Here is a 21451-nt window from a genome sequence, read left to right as displayed (position 1 = left end):
ACTATGTTGCACTTATCAGAGATAATGGAAATGCAAGCCTTGATGATCTGTCAAAATAGACGCAAAAGAATGAGATTAAAAAAGTCCATATCATTTAAAAGACCTTTAAAGTAGAGATTAACTATACTGAGAAGATACCCATCTAAGCATTTCAAAATGCTTTGCGTGGACAGGAATCTGAAAGTTCTCAAGAAACCCTAAAGGTGTTGGATATCATTTTAAGGTAGCATGTTAAGCAGGAATGCCCACTTGTTTGCCAATCTTTCTTTCAAGATAATCAGAACAACTTCACAGACATTGGAAGAGATGTCCATAGATGTAGGGATTATCTTATGGGTGAAGCCATAGCTCAAATTCGGGATGGTAGTAGATCATTTACGGACCATGAAGGTACAAGTTGATACATTGAGCACAGTCAGATCATTGTCAAGAGTTAGCTTTGTTGAGTTAAAACTTTGGGCCATGGGACGAAGGCGTATTTGTAATCCATTCATATGTAAAGATATTCTTTTTCTAAATAAAGTTTTCTAAATGAAATTAAGTCGAGATCGATACCTTTTTGCATTCATGCATTTGTATTACATCACATCGCATTATATGCATTTAAATTATAAAAAGACCATAATTAGTTAAAGTTATTAAAAAAGAAAGAAAGAGAGAGAGAGAGAGAGAGAGAGAGAACAGTGTCACGACTAAGTGAAAAAGAGACGTTCCCTTACATATCCCTGACTTTTGTGTGAAGAGGGATAGCTTACCCGGAGAAGGGGGTGTTTGGAAATGAAAATAATCCCATCAATGTCATACATGAGGAAGGGACTGAACAAAGAAACCTTGAGGGCATTCGCCCTTACGAACCGGGAAGTTCTTTAAACAATTGGACTGCAGAAGAACTTCCTGTAATCTTTAGGAATTTTATGGAGTAATATTCAGAACACTCTTGTTGCTCTAAAGCCTAGGAGTAATGAGATTTCTTTTGAGAAGTGGGCTCATGTTCAGACATTTTTATTTTCAATAAAACATACTTTTATTATTTATCCGAGTAAATATTCTTTCATTCTGATTCTTTTGACCTTTGACATTCTTTATAAATTTTCATTTCATGTAAATAGTCATTTTTGAATTCATTTATTCCTTTTATATTCTTTTGTGTGCCTATCATAGATCCCTAGATATCAATGACACGGGCAACGATACTATAGATTCAGATTTCCTTTTGAGTGCGATATGTGTTTAGAGGAATCTCAGTACTTTGAAGGTGACAGAAACTGCGACTTGTTTCTGAATTTGTTGAAAATGGTTTTTACCCCATGAAGTGGTGGTAGGAAATATAGCCTTAGAGGAAGGAAAGATTGCGAAATTAGAATTAGCTGAGGAGACAAAACAAGAACTTGTTGAGACTATTATGGGAATTCAAAAATATGGTCCAAAGACGCATGCAGGAGGATTTGCAATTGCCAGGATAAACATGAGGTTTTGGGGCACTGTTGGTCTACCATGGAAAGGGATTGCATCAGTTGTACAATGAATGCCAAATTTAAAGGAGTAAAGACTTATGAGGCATGTATGTTATGGGCCCGAGCTCATCAAAAGTTTCAAGCTGACAATGACTCATCTTTGTAGACGTCAACTACTCCATTAAGAGGGGGAGATAGCTTCATATGCCAATATTACAAAGTCAAAAGTCATCTATTTCAAAAAAAAAAAAAAAGCAAAAAGATTATATATAACTGCACAATGCCAAAAGTTTGCAGTCTTTTCAAACATAATGCGTCATACCACAAGTACAACAAAGGTTGCCAAAAGAAAAGAAAAGAAGAAAAACAAATTACAAAAGATGACCGAGATCGGTAAAATTGGCATAAGAAACTACCGCCTACTCTCTATGCTTACTGGGCAAACACCTTCAATTCTAGTTGTTTCAAAGGTTCCAACCATCATCCTTGGAATGGGTGCATTGTTTGGCTTTCCTGGGCAGTCTGATGTGCCGTCAATAGCTGCAATGGTTAGCTCCAGGCGGTGGCCATTGATTTTCAGCTATGGGGCATAAGGCCGTACACAGTCTCTGAAGCTTAAAATGATAGATTCTTTCTTCAAAACCAGTTTCTGACAAAGTTGATGACGGTATCATGAAGGAAGCTCTCTTAGACTTCTATACAAGTTCAGAGAAGAGGAAACCTGATCAAATCATTATTTTCAGGGAGAGGGTTATCGAGTCTCAATTCAATCAAGTTTTGATCAAGTTATTGAGGCTTGCAAGTTCCTTGGCGAGAAGTGGAACCCTAAATATTGTGGTTATTATTGTACGAAAAACCATCATACCAAGTTTTTTTTTTTTTCAGCAGGGATCTCCTGACAATGTGCTACATGGTATTGTCATTGACAACAAAGTATGCCATCCAAAAAACAATGCTTCTTACCTTGGTACCCATGCTGGAATGATTAGAATCACGAGGCAGACCCACTATTATATTCTCTTAGACCAGGTTGGGTTTTTGGCTGATGAACTGCAAGAGTTTGTTCATTATATATCCTATATGTATCAAAGGAGCACGACAGCCATATTTGTTGTGCCTCCTAGTTGCTACGCTCATTTGGCAGCTTTACAGTTGGGGGCAATTTATGAAAATTAGGGATGCTTCAGAAACATCATCGAGTCATGGTGGGATGTATGCTCTAGGAGTAATCTCTGTACCTCAGCTTTCCAGGTTAAAGGATAAAGTCAGCAACTTCATTCTTGTTTGCTGAGAATCATTGAACCATCTTTTTGTAGGGTTTGACAAACAACAGCAAGGACGGCTGCTGGGGTAATCCCTTTCTCATGGGTTTATGAATCAAGATTTTTCCTCCAAGCTTTGATGGAGTCATGAATTGAATACCTCTAGTAAACTTAACTTGAAAGTATTCATCCTAAGCAAATGTACCAAGAATGGATGACACAGACTTATGACAAAGAAGGTTTGTTCAAAAGAATCTCATAAAGGAAACCTTGCAAAAGGATGCCGAATTAGGAAGGGCCATATGTTACGAAGAGGGCTTTCTCTAGAGGTGCATTGATTTTGACAAGAAATGGATAGGAAGAATTTATCTGATCCAGTGAATTCGGACTCAGTCAAAGAGGACTTTGTCTGAAAGAGAAGGGAAGCCAAGGTGAAAACCCGCAAAGGGCACTTTGGGACTTCTATTTCAAAAAAAAAAAAAAGAAAAAGAAAAGAAAAAGAGAAAAAAATAAAGAGAAAAAAGAAAAAGATGGAGAGGCCAAGGTGAAAACCCGCAAAGGGCTCCTTGAGACCAAAGGGGTTTTGAGTTGAAAACCCGAAAGGGCAGCTCAAATTTGGAAAGTCATGCATTGACCTTGCTATACGGATTCGACGAAGTGAAGTATGTTACATATCGAGGCATCAACGAATTACTTTGGATCTTTTAAACACATGTTGAACTCAAGAAAGTCTTCATGGAGCTGGTGTATAGGCGCTCAAGCGGCGATATCTGGGCATCGATTTTTGTCCTGTTTACTATCTTTGGATTCTCTTTCTTCTCAAAGATAGATTCCTAGGTTAACCTCCTTTGTCTTTTGATAAATCATTATCCTCAAGATCAATTTATTCGTCCCATTATTCATAAAGTGTGTTGCATAGAAATAATGATTGATGAACTAAATATCTTTACAAACGAAGTTTTGCATATTACTCGAAATTTCTAGATAATACAAGAAACTGAAACAAGACAATTGTTTAAAGAATTTCCATATTTGAGGTCGATGTACTGAGGAAATTTCTTCTTCAGTCCAAAAGGTGGTGGGACATTTTAAATTGATCTTAAGAAAGGATCATTTCATAAACATCTCCAGGGGTCACAACATTTGGAGAATGGCACAATAGGACTAAGTTGATTCAAAGCATACAAGCAGAGTATGATTGATACATCAAGAAGTATAAAGTTAAAACTTCGATGAGGGAATGAGTGATGACGCCTGAAATAAGGGTCATATTCATAACATTTTGCATTATAACATGTCTAATTAGGAGAATTTGACTCACTTCGATCATAGGCATGAACTCATACGCATTCTACAGGTTATGTCTTTTATGGGACAATGTAGATCAAAGAAACAAGATTTGGCATCCCTATGTTTATAGGGAACAGATCAAAGATAGTAGATCTGACATTCCTGTGCTTACAGCGAAGCAGATTGAAGATTTCAGCATGGCATCCCTGTGTTTATAGGGAACAAGTTGAAGAAACAAGATTTGGCATCCCTATGTTTATAGGGAACAGATCAAAGATAGTAGATCTAACATTCCTTTGCTTACAGCGAAGCAGATTGAAGATTTCATCATGGCATCCCTGTGTTTATAGGGAACAAGTTGAAGATAGCAGATTTGGCATCCCTGTGTTTATAGGGAACAGATCGAAGATAGCAGATCTAACCTTCAGATGTTTATACTGAAGCAGATCCAAGATGATTTGGCATTCTTGTGTTTACAAGGAATAAATCGAGGACATAGTAGATTTGACTCTCAAACATTCTCAAAGATAGCAGATCTAACCTTTAGATGTTTATACTGAAGCAGATCCAAGATGATTTGACATTCTTGTGTTTACAAGGAACAAATCGAGGACATAGTAAATTTGACTCTCAGACGTTCTCAAATATAGCAGATCTAACCTTTAGATGTTTATACTAAAGCAGATCCAAGATGATTTGGTATTCTTGTGTTTACAAGGAACAAATCGAGGACATAGCAGATTTGACTCTCAGACGTTCTCAAATATAACAGATCTAACCTTTAGATGTTTTTACTGAAGCAGATCCAAGATGATTTGGTATTCTTATGTTTACAAGAAACAAATAGAGGACATAGCAGATTTGACTCTCAGACGTTCTCAAATATAGCAGATCTAACCTTCAGATGTTTATACTGAAGCAGATCCAAGATGGTTTGGCATCCTTGTGCTTACAAGGAACAAATCGAGGACATTGCAGATATGACTCTCAAATGTTCTCAAACAGACTCAAGATGGTTTGGCATCCTTGTGCTTACAAGGAACAAATCGAGGACATTGCAGATATGACTCTCAAATGTTCTCAAACAGACTCAAGATGGTTTGGCATCCTTGTGCTTACAAGGAACCAATCGAGGACCTTGCAGACATGACTCTCAAATGTTCTCAAACAGACTTAAGATGGTTTAGGCATCCTTGTGCTTACAAGGAACAAGTCGAGGACCTTGCAGATATGATTCTCAAATGTTCTCAAACAGACTCAAGATGACTTGATATCCTTACAAATCGAAGAAGCAGACTCAGTGTCTCTGTGTTCGGTAGAAAACAGATCAAAGATATAAACATAGCATTCTTAAGGTCGTAGGGAAAAGGTAGAAGACCATTCGAGGAAAAGATCGCAAAGATTGGGCTAGGCCAGGCAAATTTGGTCCTTTATGGTCTTTGCTCAATTCCTATTACATAGCAATGAGAAAAGAGGGGCAGCTGTAGACACTCAATTTTGCCCGGCCCATTTCAATATTTAAAATAATAAACCCCCAAAAAAAATGAAGTCCAAGTTCAGTCCAGAATTACAAATATAATTTGGCCCGATCGGAATGACCCATTACTTGAAAAGATTTAAGGTCCATCTACAAGCTTGACTCATATGGAAATATAATCTTCAATGATATGTAATCTTAGATATGATACAATCTTAAATATGATTGCAATCTTAGATATGATACAATCTTAGATATGATTGCAATCTTAGATATGATATACAATCTTAGAAGATATGATTTTGTAATCTTGGAGATTTAATTTGTAGATATCCTTTAATCTTAACCGTTGATGTAATTGATCTGTGCCGTTGGATTTGGGGAGGCTCAACTATAAATAGAGGCCTCTCCCTTCATTGTAAATGTCTTGAGTTTTGGGAAGTAATAAGAATTCTTGAGAGCATTCACTTAAATTTCTCTCCCTCTTGCGTTCTTACTCTCTCTGGTTTGTTCTTATTTTATTCTTCGTCTATCTTAGTTTTTCAACCTTTTTTAATTTCACCCCTTTTTTATATACTTTTAAACTTATTTTAAATTTATTATATATATTATTTATTATATTATCTATATTTTCAAAATTTGTAAATTATTATATATTATATTTTAACTTATATATCTTATATATTTATTTATTTATATTATACATTATTTTAAAACTTACATTTTATATTATATATTATAAATTATTTCATTTATTATTATTTTTATATACTATTATATATTATCTATTTTAAAATTCACTATTAAATATTATATTTTTATGTATTATTAAATGTTTGTATTATTTGATATAATACAATATCATATTTTTATTATTTTATCTTAAAATTAAAGTTTATCTATAATATATTATTATCACCCATTTCTAAATTGTATTTTAATTATATACATATATCCAAATTACTCACTTTATTTTATTAAACCTTTTATATTTTTTATATTATAAATTGTCCATGTATTAAATGCTATTTTCATGATTTTATAAAGTGTTGATTGCTTGATAACATATGTTACTATATTATTATTATTATTATTATTATTATTATTATTATTATTATTATTATTATTATTATTTTTTATATATTATTGTATTTGTTTGTCTTGTTTTGTTTTTATACAATCATACATCATGCATCATTTTCTCGTTTATTAATATGTTTAAATATATGTTGAATTACATGTTTATATATTTTATCTATTCTTCTTTAATATATGTTATTTTTATGTATATTTTACTTATTTAAAATTTGCCATATTTTATATTTCTTATATATATATATATATATATATATATTAATTAATGTATGACATTTATGTTATTGTTATTATGCTTTTATTTACCTATTTCTATAATATGTTATCTTGTATGTTATGTTTTATTATGTTAATGTGCTCCTTAATGCATCAGTTTTAAAAACGAGACTTCAAAGTTTTCAAAAATAAAAAGGCAATGCTAGGTGTTTGGAAGCTTCGAAAAAGTAGTGCTCTAACTTATTGGGTTGCAACTTTTCTCGTTGAGTTCGAATAGTCAAGTACCCTTTTAATTTTTTTTAAGGTTTTCAAAATACGAGCAACTGTCTTGGAATTTCAAAGCGTTGTGTCCTAACTTATTGGATGTGGCATTTTGTCGTTTCGAGATAGGGATTTCAAAAAGGGGGGCTAACTTAGTGTCAATATTTTGATACGAGTGAATCTCAATTTTCAAAATCAAAATATTCTAAAGACGATTGCATCTTAAAATTTTTGAATTTCCGACATTAAAGACACTTGATAATCAATTAGGTACCAATTTTTGGGCATTACGAGGGTGCTAACCCTTCCTCGTACGTAACTGGCTCCCGAACCCATTTTCTGATTTCGTAGACCAAAATTAATGATTTTAAAACAAAATGTTTTAAAGGTGATCCAATCACACCTAAAAAGATTGGTGGCGACTCCCGTTTTCATTTTTCTTAAAGTCGATTCCCATTTTCCAAAACTCGATTTGAAAATGGTTTCGACAGTAATGATTGTTGTCATCAAACCATCAAACATCATTTCATCATAGAAAGTAAAGTTAACAAATCAAATATCTAGAGTTCCAAGTGCAACAAAATGTGTCCATCAGCCAAACAAAATAGTAGTACCAATAACAAATAGACTACCAACACCAGTATGATCAAGTTTATTCTCCCCCTTTTTATACAAAAATCCAAAGTAAACTTAAGGTGATTGTAAATGAAGGAACATCGTCATAAGCTGAAGTTTCATTAATAACAAAACAAAGCAATAGCAAGTAGGAAACATTGTGAATGAATAAAACAATTAACAACTATAAATAGGAAAAAGAGAATCAATACAAATGTTAAAGTGTGTATCTACTATAGAAGCATGGCTAATCCTCAAAACTACTCATGAGGAGACCTCGAGTGTTAGAATGTCAAAGCTACAAATTCTCACATCCAAGTTTGAAAACCTTAGACTAATTGGAATAATTCTATTTCTAAAATTTATGCCAAACTTTGTGACATTTCTAATGAAGCATTTGCTTTGGGTGAACAATTTGCTTTAAGGTGAAATTGGTACAAGAAATTCTAAGATTTTTACCAAAAAGATTTCCTATCAAGATAATAGTTATAAAGGAAGCTAAAGACATCAACATCATGAAGCTAGATAAATTGATAACCTTTGAAATGAATTTAGAAGAACGCAGAAGGAATAAAGTTGAACCTAAAAGAAATGTTTCCTTCAATGAATGAAACTATTGTTGCAACAGATAGTCTAAATTCTTCATCAATAGAAAACTGCAAGAAAAGCTTAATCTTCTTATTGAAAATTTTAGTAAAGATTTTAAGAAGTATTTAAATGAGAATAAGTACAATGATGTTGGTCAATCTAGAATTAGAAATAAACATAAATGAGTTGTAGAAGAAGAAAAATAGAAAAAAAAGTAGAAAAAAATCAACAATTCAATGATTTATATGTAAAGAATTAGAATAAATCAATAGTTCATCATTATATATGCAACAAACAAAAATTAGTAGTGTAAGTTTATGTGTTTACCAAAACTAGACTAACTTTTCAGTTTTTATAAAGTATGAGGATTAAATTCTAACAAATAAAAGTAAAGATGGTAATATTTTTAATTTTCATAAAGTAAAGTGATGAAAGTCATAATGAAACCTTATATCTCTTCTCTATCTTTTCTAAACCAATTCACTTTCACCTTCACCTTGTATTTCATCAACCCTTCTTTTTATAATTCAAGTTTTTGAAATCTTTAGATAAGTATCCCAAAACTTACTTCCTCAATATTATTCTCGAGGAAACTTTTCTACATATTATTTCTAACACAAATTCCTTCTCCACTCAACCTCTTTGTAAAAATCCTTCATGATCACTTGATACCTACGTAGTACCCTCATCATTCACTTTTTTTTTTTTACCTTTTACATCTCTAAAATTTACTCCCCCTATTTCCCAAAATCCTTGCTTTCCTCAAGACTCTCAACTATTCCTTACTACCCATATCTTTATTTCTATTCACTCACCCTTCTTTTCAAGTTTATCCATACCTCTAATCTCCCTAGTTACATTAATCTTTTCCAAAATATTTAATTTTCTAGTTCTCTCATCATACTAGGCACCATTGATTTTTTTTTTCTAATTTTATTTCCTCTCACATTTTCCAACTCATTCACTTTACACCCTTTACTCATGTTTTCCATTTTTTTTTATAACTACTTTTTTCCATATTATTTTATTTTAACCTTTTAGCATCAAACTACTGATTAAATCTTCCCAAATTCTCTTTATATTGTATTAACCGAAAGAAAACAACTTACATTTATTAATAAAAGAATCACATAAATTAGGAAATCTAAATTAAAAAAGTCACTCTCAATTTAGAGAAATACACTCCTTCACAAAGAGAGTAGTCACACTCAATTTTCAAGAAAAAAAATAGTAAAAGAGCTTTCTATATTATAATAATTATTATTTCAAATGAGCTTAATTAACTTTTTTTCTATTTCAAAATTCTATTGCTTAGGTTAATGAAACCTTGGCTTGATGGTAATGTTAAGGCTTTGGGATCTTTGAGATCCTAGGTTTGAAACCTAATAATTGAGTTTAATAGTTGTTGATAGAGTTGTAACTTGTAAGTTGTAAACTTTTTTAGAAAAGGAGATTTGTGGATAATCATAAAAAATAATTTAACTTTTTGTGAGTCAATTATGAGATAACCTCAATCTTCATTTCAATTTCCCTCAAAGTTCCAACTAAGATGAAAATCTATGAATTAATACATAGATTAATGAGAAATTTTATCTTTTACATGGAATTTTAGAGAATTTAGAACTTGACCCACTAAAAAAGTCACTTGCTCTACAAACTTTGTTTACTCAAAAAATGTTTGATTAAAAGACGCAAAAACTATGAACGAGTCTGTAACATCCCTAACTCACGTCCGTCGTTAGCAGGGTTACGAGGTATTACCGAAGAAAAACATAGTATTCGTTCATTCACATAATTCCATAGATCTTATTCGTAAAATAAAATATTAAATTATTAATCACACTGTATGCATGGATTATAATCCCCAAGTTCAAACGAATTCAAATCAAATATTAAACCTTTGACTTCATAAGTATTTACAAGTATTATTTAACCAAATAATACATTTCACATAGCTTACTATTCCAAATCATATGCAGCATTAGAATTGGCTAAAAAATAAATAAATAAATAAATCAGACTTGACAATTCATTTAAATACCAAACATAACATATAATAACTAAGCCAATTTCGTATGGCTTAAATACACTTCTCATTCAAAATGGATTCAAAAGATAAAATAGCTTATACATGCCATAAGTTTAAGCTTAAGCTTTCAAGGGTACCAAATTATAAACGATAGTGTAACGAGCTTCACTGACGATCCCCGAGCACGTAACGATTACCAAAACCTATAAATCAAAAACAATTATCCAAACACAGTATAAGCTAATTTAGCTTAGTAAGTTACAAGCAATTAAACTCTAAAATTAAACTTGATCTCTCAAATACCATTTAAGTAGTTCATACTACTAGATCGTATAATCACTAGCTTACCATATTATAAGGCACTTATAAAAAAAATACTATGATTCAACTAAAATCAATATATAATTACTCCACCATAAAGAATTTCCTTAATTCTAATTACAAGGTCGAATACAGTATGGCATTCCATCATTATGTAATATAAAAGAAAAATATATATGCATAATACATTTCATCTCATTTTGCAATTTAACATATATCTTCCAAACACAAACACCATCTTATTCGAAATTCAAAATGATTTTAGCACAAAGCTATTCACACGTTTATCATTACATGCTCTCGACTAGCCAAGTCTCCATTGACATTTCATATAATATTCAATATGATATTTGATGCATTTCCACGTATCATTTTATTTTCATTTAAATTATACAACTAAATAGCATTTCATCTATTCCCCAAATAGTCTTATATATTTGATTTCAAATATAATCGCCACATAGGTTCAAGACTTACCAAGCTCAATTTCAAATATAAACATAACGTCTATTCCTCATGAACTCAAAGTATTTACTCATTCCACTGTCCATGATTTACTCGATAAAGTCGCACACTTAATGTTAATAGTTATTCGAAAATATATAGTAAGTCCGCACACTTAGTACTTAATAATCAAACTCGCACACTTAGTGCTATACAATTAAACTCGCACACTTAGTGCCAATCTTATAATCGTAAATATTTATACCCGCACACTTAGTGCCGAAAATCAACAACTCAATACATCTCACTTCTTTTTACATTCGATAATTTCATCACTACATGCATATATATATATATATATCATTCCATTAGGCATAATTACATAGGTATTATGATTATTTAAATCCAGACAAAATATATGCTTAATAACTTACCTCGGATATCGACGGACAGTTAAATTCAACTACTCAACGATTTTTTATTTTCCCCAATCCACGTCTGATCTTTTTGGTTCTTTATCTAATTGAACATGCAAGGATCGAAAATATCAAAGCTAAAACTTTCTTTTCTTTCTCTTAGTTTCGGCCAAAGAATCCCCGAAAGATGAATACTTTCCTCTCTTCTTAAACATAATATATTAACATATATTAAAGTATACCATAATGCCATAAAATATAATAAACAATTCAAGTCATTAATCCATGCATATTGGTCGGCTACTTTCATCTTTTATAATATATTAACATATATTAAGTATACCATAATGCCATAAAACATAATAAATAATTCAAGTCATTAATCCATGCATATTGGTCGGCTACTTTCATCTTTTATTAAATATAATATATTAACATATATTAAAGTATACCATAATGCCATAAAACATAATAAATAATTCAAGTCATTAATCCATGCATATTGGTCGGCTGTTAATTCCTATTTATGGCCAAACTGCAACCTTAATATTCCATAATATAAAAACAATCATAATTTACCCTTATACATTAACTCTTAAATTTTCCATTTTACGCGATTAAACCCCTTTTTCATCAATCGACCTCCAAACACTAAAATTTTTAAACGAAACTTTCACAAAAGCAACTTCACACATTTTAAACTTAGAAAATAATATCGAAATATTATTCTAACTCGAATTCGTGGTCCCGAAACTACCGTTCCAATTAGGGTCTAAATTGGGCTGTTACAGAGTCAAAGAGGTTAAAAATGCTATGGTGTTTTCTATGTTTGTCTACAATCTCCCCTATAAATATATTGGACATGGCTTCATGATATCTTTCAATCCTATGGTAAGGTTATAGATTTTTTTTTTTTTGCCGAGGAAAAGTAAAACATTTAGTAAAAGATTTAGGTTTATTTGCTTCTTCTTGAAAAGTATGCTAGTAATGTAACACCCCAAACCCGGCCCAGAAGTTACGACCGAATCTGGCGTGTCACATTGAAGTGTTTTTCGAAAACCATGTTTTCATTGAAAACCCTTCTTGATGTTTAGAAACTTTTATCGTTTAAACTTGTATAAAACTTTAGCCTTATTTTTTCCAAAACGTGATTCATTGTAATAATCAAAAATTGTTAACAACCTTGTAAAATCTTATGGGAAACTTTGAAAACTTATAAACCTTTGTAGTGGCGAAACATGTTATTTTAAAACAGTTAAGTATCGAGAAATCAAACCTTCTTTGTTATGGCTTAAAGTGAATGGAAGTCATGCACCGGTAGGAAGCCGAAAAGAGGTGGTGAGTCTATTGGATGCTTAAGTACCAAGCTCTTCATGGATCCAATCCTAGACATGCACACATCCATTGCCACACTTAAAGCATATTGCTTGTCCTCGAACAACAAATTAAGTTTAAGTCTATTTAAAATATTTATTTCCTTTGAAAACATTTACGTTATGGAAGCTTTGCTCGAAATCGTGATATTTTGAAAATAAGTAATTTTATAAAACGCGCTTTAGAGCTAACCAATTTAATAACCCAAAATATTAAAATAATAAAAAGAGCGGCCTTATTACAACTTAAACCGAATAAAAATGATCAAAATAATAAATGCGAAACTTATTTTAAAGAAAACGTAAACTTAATCTTCGTGGCCACTCTGAATCCCGACTCCAAGTCCATCGATCTAAGGCTCACCGCAAAGATGGGGAAAAGGAGGGGTGAGTTTGGAAAACTCGATGTGTAAAGTATCCCAACCGAGCCCAAATCGGTTCAAGCTTTCTTGGGCCTAAGCCCTATTCGAAATCGGTGTTAACTAGGCCTTAGCCCATATCAAGATTAATCTGGGCCATAGCCCTTACGAGAATAGAGTATCTGGGCCTAGCCCATATCAAGATCAATCGGGTCGTAGCCCTATTACAAGTCGAGATATATTGGGCCTTGCCCATATTAACTGATTGGGCCCATTTCAATACGGTTGGCCCATAATGTAACGATCTCATATGATTAATGCATGATAACCCCATCCAACCCCGCACTTCCTCCGTCCATCCTTACACTTCCGTGGGGAATAAATCACCCACGCCATCCCTACACTTACAAGTGTTAGCACCGATTGCGGCACTAACTATAATCCGCAAAGAAAGTCGCTTATATCGTAATATGTGGCATGACCACCGTAACAGGTTCTTCCTCCATAACAAAACCCAACCCCATGCAGCAGATATACATGTCATGGCATATAACAAATGAATCGAATATCATGTATTTCAGTCAAAATTAACCCTAGGGTATAACGGTCATTTAGCACCTAGGGGTAAAACGGTAATTTTCATACTTAGGGTATTTCAAGTAAAATTTACTATTCTAGAGTTTACATACATATTATAACCATTAACACATTAATGTAAGCACTTACCGAAGCGTTTTTCGAATTGGGCCGTTGGCCCACTAACTCATTTTCACCCATTAAGCCCAAATATACCGAAGTGCACGAATTACGACTCTGCAATCATACCGCTTGCGATTATCAAAATTAACAACCAAACCACCACAAGCGCCGACGTCATCAAGTTCATAAATGCCGGCTTTTCGACTTTTCGGCTTTTACCGATCTAGTCTATGAGTGGGTGTCGTTTACACACCTGTTTGTGACGAAACGCTGACGAGTTCCACACACGAACTGCCTACAATCAATTACTAATACGTTAACTATGAATCCATAGCAACTTATCTGCAAAACTCCTAAAAATCGACCATTAACACTTTAGGCACTAGTGTTCTTACCTTTGCCGAAAAAATGGACTAGATCTAATTCTGGTCGTTCCAAATATCCAAGCCTTCGATTAGTAGCCTTTAATCCACACTATAGGAAAACAAATCAGATATCACCACTAAACCTTTTGAGTACAATCAACAGGCACCCTTTGCATATAGGGGTTTTCGGCCTTTACCTTAATTCATGAATAACGAAAGAAAGATTCGAGCGTTTACCTATATTGTTATGACACTACTCCCAATCGATTGTAGATCCAACTACCGCACAAGAAAGGAAAAATACTCAACCAAGGGTTCGGCCTTTGTAGTACCTCAAAGTAGTAAGATTTCAGTTTTGAAAGAAAAGATACGAGGTTTGGCTTCAATGGAAATTCGGCTAACCAGTTTGTTGAGGATTTAAGAAAGAAAAGAAGAAGAATATGAAGGATTTAGGTTCGGCAAAAAGATAAGATGAGAATTAAGAGGAGAAAGAAAAGAGAAGAGGGGAAGAGATGAGAGAAGGATAGAAAAGAATAAAAATAGAAGAAGGAAAAAGAAAAATAAATCCTAAAGGCCTAAAATATTCGGCACTCTTTTGCTATGGCCGAATGAGTGCATTTCGGCGTAGGAATTCTTTTAAATTCCAATTCCTAATTTGCTCCTTGATTTTTGGCCAAATTTGAAGTTTGAATTTCATTCAAACTCCCCAACCGATCAGCGACCTTATCCACCGCTTGCACCGCTTCAAGACGCTACTAGGAGTCCTGGTCGACTCCAACTCCTTCCCCATGCGTGCAGCAAAAACCCACCACTCCTGCGAGATGAGGCTCGAACTCCAGACCTCATCCGCCCATGTGCCCACACACGAGCTGCTGGCCACTACACCACGCTTCTCCTTTAGTAATATATGGTTACAATTAATTATAAACCTTACTGCTGAAGTCCCGAGTTCTTTTAAAATAAAATCGAACATACAGAGCTCGGACTCGAACCCGAGCCACCCTGGTACTCCTAACGATCTGCTGGCCGCGCCACAAACCTTTTAGTGGCATAACTCGGTCGCAACTATAGTTAAGTTTTACCTTAGCTCGACGTGGCTTCTAAAATAAAAGCAACTTATCGCGCAAGACCGTGCCTTGAACCTGCACTCTTCTCATCAATCTAGTGCCTCAAGCCATTGGACCGAGTGCTCCTTTGTGGCGGACTACGTTCACAATTCCTTTTAAGTCCTACTTTAGCGACAGCACTAAAAACAACCATTTGCACATGCTGGGTATCGAACCTCGGTTCCTTTTTCACGCCCAACACTCCTAACCACCGGGCCGACTCCTCCTTATGTCTAATTTTAGCCTAACTTACTAATAAACCTTAATGTCCAGATCCCTAAAGGAACAAAAATAATTATTTTTGCTAGAGTCTTGGATCGAATTTTTCCTATACTTTAAATACTTCTAAATTTATTTAAAACCAAAATAATAATAATAATAATAATAATAATAACCATAATAATGAAGATTTCAAATACGATAATATAGATATTTTTTCCTAATAATAATAATTATAATTTCCATAAATCAATAAAAATAGATACGATAATTTTTTTAATAATATGTTAATTTAAACACTAAATTAATAACAATAATTTTATAAATATATTTGTATCTAATAATTATAATGATAATAATTTTCATAAAATTAAAATATTAGTACTAACATAAATATTTTATCAATATATATATTTTTAAACACTAGTAATATTCAAAACTTCTCAATATTCAGGTTTTCTTCTATCCGAATCCTGCACTCAAAGCCCAACTCTTCTAGGCCCAATTTTTGGGCGTTACAACTCTATCCCCTAAAAAATTTCGTCTTGAAATTTCCAACTATCAACTAACTGTATTACTCAAGTCAAACCACTATGCTTCGCTGCAAGACTCTAGCTCTAATTGTAAATTAAGTAATTAATACACCATGAGAGAAGTACGCATCAAAGATCCGCTCCGAGCGTCTCCATTCTCACGGCAACATGCTGCATAGACCAAAGCTGGCTGTCTCGCCTCAGTATGTCCCATACCCCTATCTGGTGCTCCACGACCACGACCCATTCCATTGCTACGGCCTCTTGCTGGCTGCTGACCACCCCTCGGCGGCTGTATATTACCCGTACTAGTAGTTTGTCCATAATCTGGTCTCCGAGGACACTCTTTGAAACGATGCTCCATCGATCCGCATCTTAAACAGGCTCCAATCCTTTTCCAGCATTCGCCATAATGGCTTTTCCCGCAATCAACACAAGGTTGTAATCTAACAGCAGCAACAGGGGCTTCAGCTCGGACCGAACCATCTGCCCTGGCACCTTTCCTGTGCCTTTGATCAGAATTGGAAGGCTTTAAATCCATTTTGTTTCTACTCATTTTCTTTTCCCAGCTCTGGCGCTCAGCGCGCTTCACATCCTCAGCTATTTTAGCTTTCTCTACTAATGCCGCAAAATCTCGCTCCCTCTATGGAGTTATTAATACCCGTAGACTATCCCGGAGGCCATCCTCGAACCGAACACAACGTTCGTACTCTGTTGCTACTATTCCATGGGCATATCGGCTAAGTCGTAAAAACTCTGCCTCATACTCAGCCACAGGCCGATCCCCTTGAGTTAAGTTTAAGAATTCCTTCCTCCGGGCATCTACATAGCTTGCCCCAACATACTTCCCTTGAAATGCGAATTTAAAGAATTCCCAGGTAATCCGCTCGAGTTGGATACCCTCTTTCACAGTCAACCACCACTGGTAAGCTTCCTCCCTAAGTAGTGATATCGCCCCTTTCAGCTTTTGTTCAGCCGTGCAATCCAGGTCATCCATTATTCTCTCCGTGGCTTCCAACCAGTACTCAGCCACATTCGGGGCTACTCCAGAAATGCCCTTAAAAACTTCTGCTCCATTCGATCGGAGACGTTCCGAAACTGACCCACGGCTTCCGGTACCAGTGTTGGGTCTAGCGACCCTCTCCAGAATACGAAGCATGGCTTGGGATAGTGCGTCATCCCTAGCCGTACGATCATACGGTCTTGTCCCACTATCTGTCGTAGGCGATGCCGGTGTCTCACTAGCGTCCACCACAGGTATAGTATCAGAGGCAAGGGGCTCAGCTCGAGCCCCTCTACGGCCTCTACCACGGCCCCTAGTACCCCGTCCACGAGTACCACGTGTGCTCATTGTATCTATCGAATTGTCTGTATTAAGAGTTTTATGCACAGATAGAGTTTCAGAGTTCGCTTTCACAAATCTCAGCCTAGCTACAGTCTCAATCTTATAGTCTCAATATAGTTTTAACTACAATGTCATAGCAGAGTTTCAGTAATATAACAGATACTTAGTAAAGTTTAGAAAAGGTACTTACAGACTTGGTGCCGGGGATTCAGTGTGCCACTTCTTCAGAAATCAGCAATTCAAATTTATTCTTTGTGCATTTTGAAAACAAAATTTAAAAGAATTTTCTAACATTTTCACAAAATCGATTTTAGTGTTTTTTCCATATAACTAGATTTCAAAATTTTATAACAACTTTTGGACCCGATCCACAGCCGAGTTGTTGCAACCGGGCTCTGATACCACTAAATGTAACACCCCAAACCCGGCCCAGAAGTTACGACCGAATCTGGCGTGTCACATTGAAGTGTTTTTCGAAAACCATGTTTTCATTGAAAACCCTTCTTGATGTTTAGAAACTTTTATCGTTTAAACTTGTATAAAACTTTAGCCTTATTTTTTTCCAAAACGTGATTCATTGTAATAATCAAAAAATTGTTAACAACCTTGTAAAATCTTATGGGAAACTTTGAAAACTTATAAACCTTTGTAGTGGCAGAAACATGTTATTTTAAAAACAGTTAAGTATCGAGAAATCAAACCTTCTTTGTTATGGCTTAAAGTGAATGGAAGCTGTGCACCAGGTAGGAAGCCAGAAAAGAGGTGGTGAGTCTATTGGACTGCTTAAGTACCAAGCTCTTCATGGATCCAATCCTAGACATGCACACATCCATTGCCACACTTAAAGCATATTGCTTGTCCTCGAACAACAAATTAAGTTTAAGTCTATTTAAAATATTTATTTCCTTTGAAAACATTTACGTTGCGGAAGCTTTGCTCGGAAATCGTGATATTTTGAAAATAAGTAATTTTATAAAACGCGCTTTAGAGCTAACCAATTTAATAACCCAAAATATTAAAAATAATAAAAAGAGCGGCCTTATTACAACTTAAACCAGAATAAAAATGATCAAAATAATAAATGCGAAACTTATTTTAAAGAAAACGTAAACTTAATCTTCGTGGCCACTCTGAATCCCGCCCAGCTCCAAGTCCATCGATCTAAGGCTCACCTGCAAAGATGGGGAAAAGGAGGGGGTGAGTTTGGAAAACTCAGTGTGTAAAGTATCCCAACCAGAGCCCAAATCAGTTCAAGCTTTACTGGGCCTAAGCCCTATTCAGAAATCAGTGTTAACTAGGCCTTAGCCCATATCAGTATTAATCTGGGCCATAGCCCCTTACAGTAACAGAGTATACTGGGCCTAGCCCATATCAGTATCAATCTGGGTCGTAGCCCTATTACAAGTCGAGATATATTGGGCCTTGCCCATATTAACACAGTTGGGCCCATTTCAATACAGTTGGCCCATAATGTAAGCGATCTCATATGATTAATGCATGATAACCCCATCCAACCCCGTATTTCCTCCGTCCATCCCTACACTTCTGTGGGGAATAAATCACCCACGCCATCCCTACATTTACAGTGTTAGCACCGATTGCGGCACTAACTATAATCCGCAAGAAAGTCGCTTATGTCGTAATATGTGGCACGACCACCGTAACAGGTTCTTCCTCCATAACAAAACCCAACCCCATGCAATGATATACATGTCATGGCATATAACAAATGTAATCGTAATATCATGTATTTCACCAAAATTAACCCTAGGGTATAACGGTCATTTAGCACCTAGGGTAAAACGATAATTTTCATACTTTGGGGTATTTCAAGAAAATTTACTATTCTAGAGTTTACATACATATTATAACCATTAACACATTAATGTAAGCACTTACCGAAGCGTTTTTATCGAATTGGGCCCGTTGGCCCACTAACTCATTTTCACCCATTAAGCCCAAATATACCGAAGTGCACGAATTACGACTCTGCAATCATACCGCTTATGATTATCAAAATTAACAACCAAACAACCTCACAAGCGCGCGACGCATAAGTTCATAAATGCTGGCTTTTCGACTTTTCGCTTTTACCGATCTAGTCTATGAGTGGGTGTCGTTTACACACTGCTTGTGACGAAACGTGACGAGTTCCACACATGAACGCCTACAATCAATTACTAATACGTTAACTATGAATCCATAGCAACTTATCTCAGTAAAACTCCTAAAAATCGACCATTAACACTTTAGGCACTAGTGTTCTTACCTTTCTTAAAAAAATGGACTAGATCTAATTCGTCGCGTTCCAAATATCCAAGCCTTCGATTAGTAGCCTTTAATCCACACTATAGGAAAACAAATCAGATATCACCACTAAACCTTTTGAGTACAATCAACAGCACCCTTTGCATATAGGGGTTTTTCGCTTTTACCTTAATTCTGAATAACGAAAGAAAGATTCGACGTTTACCTATATTGTTATGACACTACTCCCAATCGATTGTAGATCCAACTACCGCACAAGAAAGGAAAAATACTCAACCAAGGGTTCGCCTTTGTAGTACCTCAAAGTAGTAAGATTTCAGTTTTGAAAGAAAAGATACGAGGTTTGGCTTCAATGGAAATTGGCTAACCGGTTTGTTGAGGATTTAAGAAAGAAAAGAAGAAGAATATGAAGGATTTAGGTTCGCAAAAGATAAGATGAGAATTAAGAGGAGAAAGAAAAGAGAAGAGGGAAGAGATGAGAGAAGGATAGAAAAGAATAAAAATAGAAGAAGGAAAAAAAATAAATCCTAAAGGCCTAAAATATTCGCACTCTTTTGCTATGGCCGAATGAGTGCATTTCATCGTAGGAATTCTTTTTAAATTCCAATTCCTAATTTGCTCCTTGATTTTTGGCCAAATTTGAAGTTTGAATTTCATTCAAACTCCCCAACCGATCAGCAGACCTTATCCACTGCTTGCACCGCTTCAAGACTGCTAGGAGTCCTGGTCGACTCCAACTCCTTCCCCATGCGTACAGCAAAAACCCAGCCACTCCTACGCGAGATGAGGCTCGAACTCAGACCTCATCCGCCCATGTGCCCACACCGAGCTGCTGGCCACTACACCACGCTTCTCCTTTAGTAATATATGGTTACAATTAATTATAAACCTTACTGCTGAAGTCCCGAGTTCTTTTAAAATAAAGCAGAACATACAGAGCACGGACTCGAACCCGAGCCACCCGGTACTCCTAACGATGCTGCCGCATTGCCACAAACCTTTTAGTGGCATAACTCGGTCGCAACTATAGTTAAGTTTACCTTAGCTCGACGTGGCTTCTAAAATAAAAAGCAACTTATGCGCAAGACCGTGCCTTGAACCCGTGCACTCTTCTCATCAATCTAGTGCCTCAAGCCACCGGACCGAGTGCTCCTTTGTGGCGGACTACATTCACAATTCCTTTTAAGTCCTACTTTAGCGACCGGACTAAAAACAACCATTTGCGCATGCTAGGTATCGAACCTCGGTTCCTTTCACGCCCAACACTCCTAACCACCGGGCCGACTCCTCCTTATGTCTAATTTTAGCCTAACTTACTAATAAACCTTAATGTCCAGATCCCTAAAGGAACAAAAATAATTATTTTTGCTAGAGTCTTGGATCAATTTTTCCCATACTTTAAATACTTCTAAATTTATTTAAAAACCAAAATAATAATAATAATAATAATAACCATAATAATGAAGATTTCAAATACGATAATATAGATATTTTTTCCTAATAATAATAATTATAATTTCCATAAATCAATAAAAATAGATACATAAATTTTTTAATAATATGTTAATTTAAACACTAAATTAATAACAATAATTTTATAAATATATTTGTATCTAATAATTATAATGATAATAATTTTCATAAAATTAAAATATTAGTACTAACATAAATATTTTATCAATATATATATTTTAAACACTAGTAATATTCAAAACC

Source organism: Gossypium arboreum, chromosome 6 (genome assembly GCF_025698485.1).
Source record: "Gossypium arboreum isolate Shixiya-1 chromosome 6, ASM2569848v2, whole genome shotgun sequence".
Classification (NCBI taxonomy): domain Eukaryota; kingdom Viridiplantae; phylum Streptophyta; class Magnoliopsida; order Malvales; family Malvaceae; genus Gossypium; species Gossypium arboreum.
The sequence above is the reverse complement of the archived record's forward strand: the minus strand, read 5'-3'. Positions refer to the sequence as shown.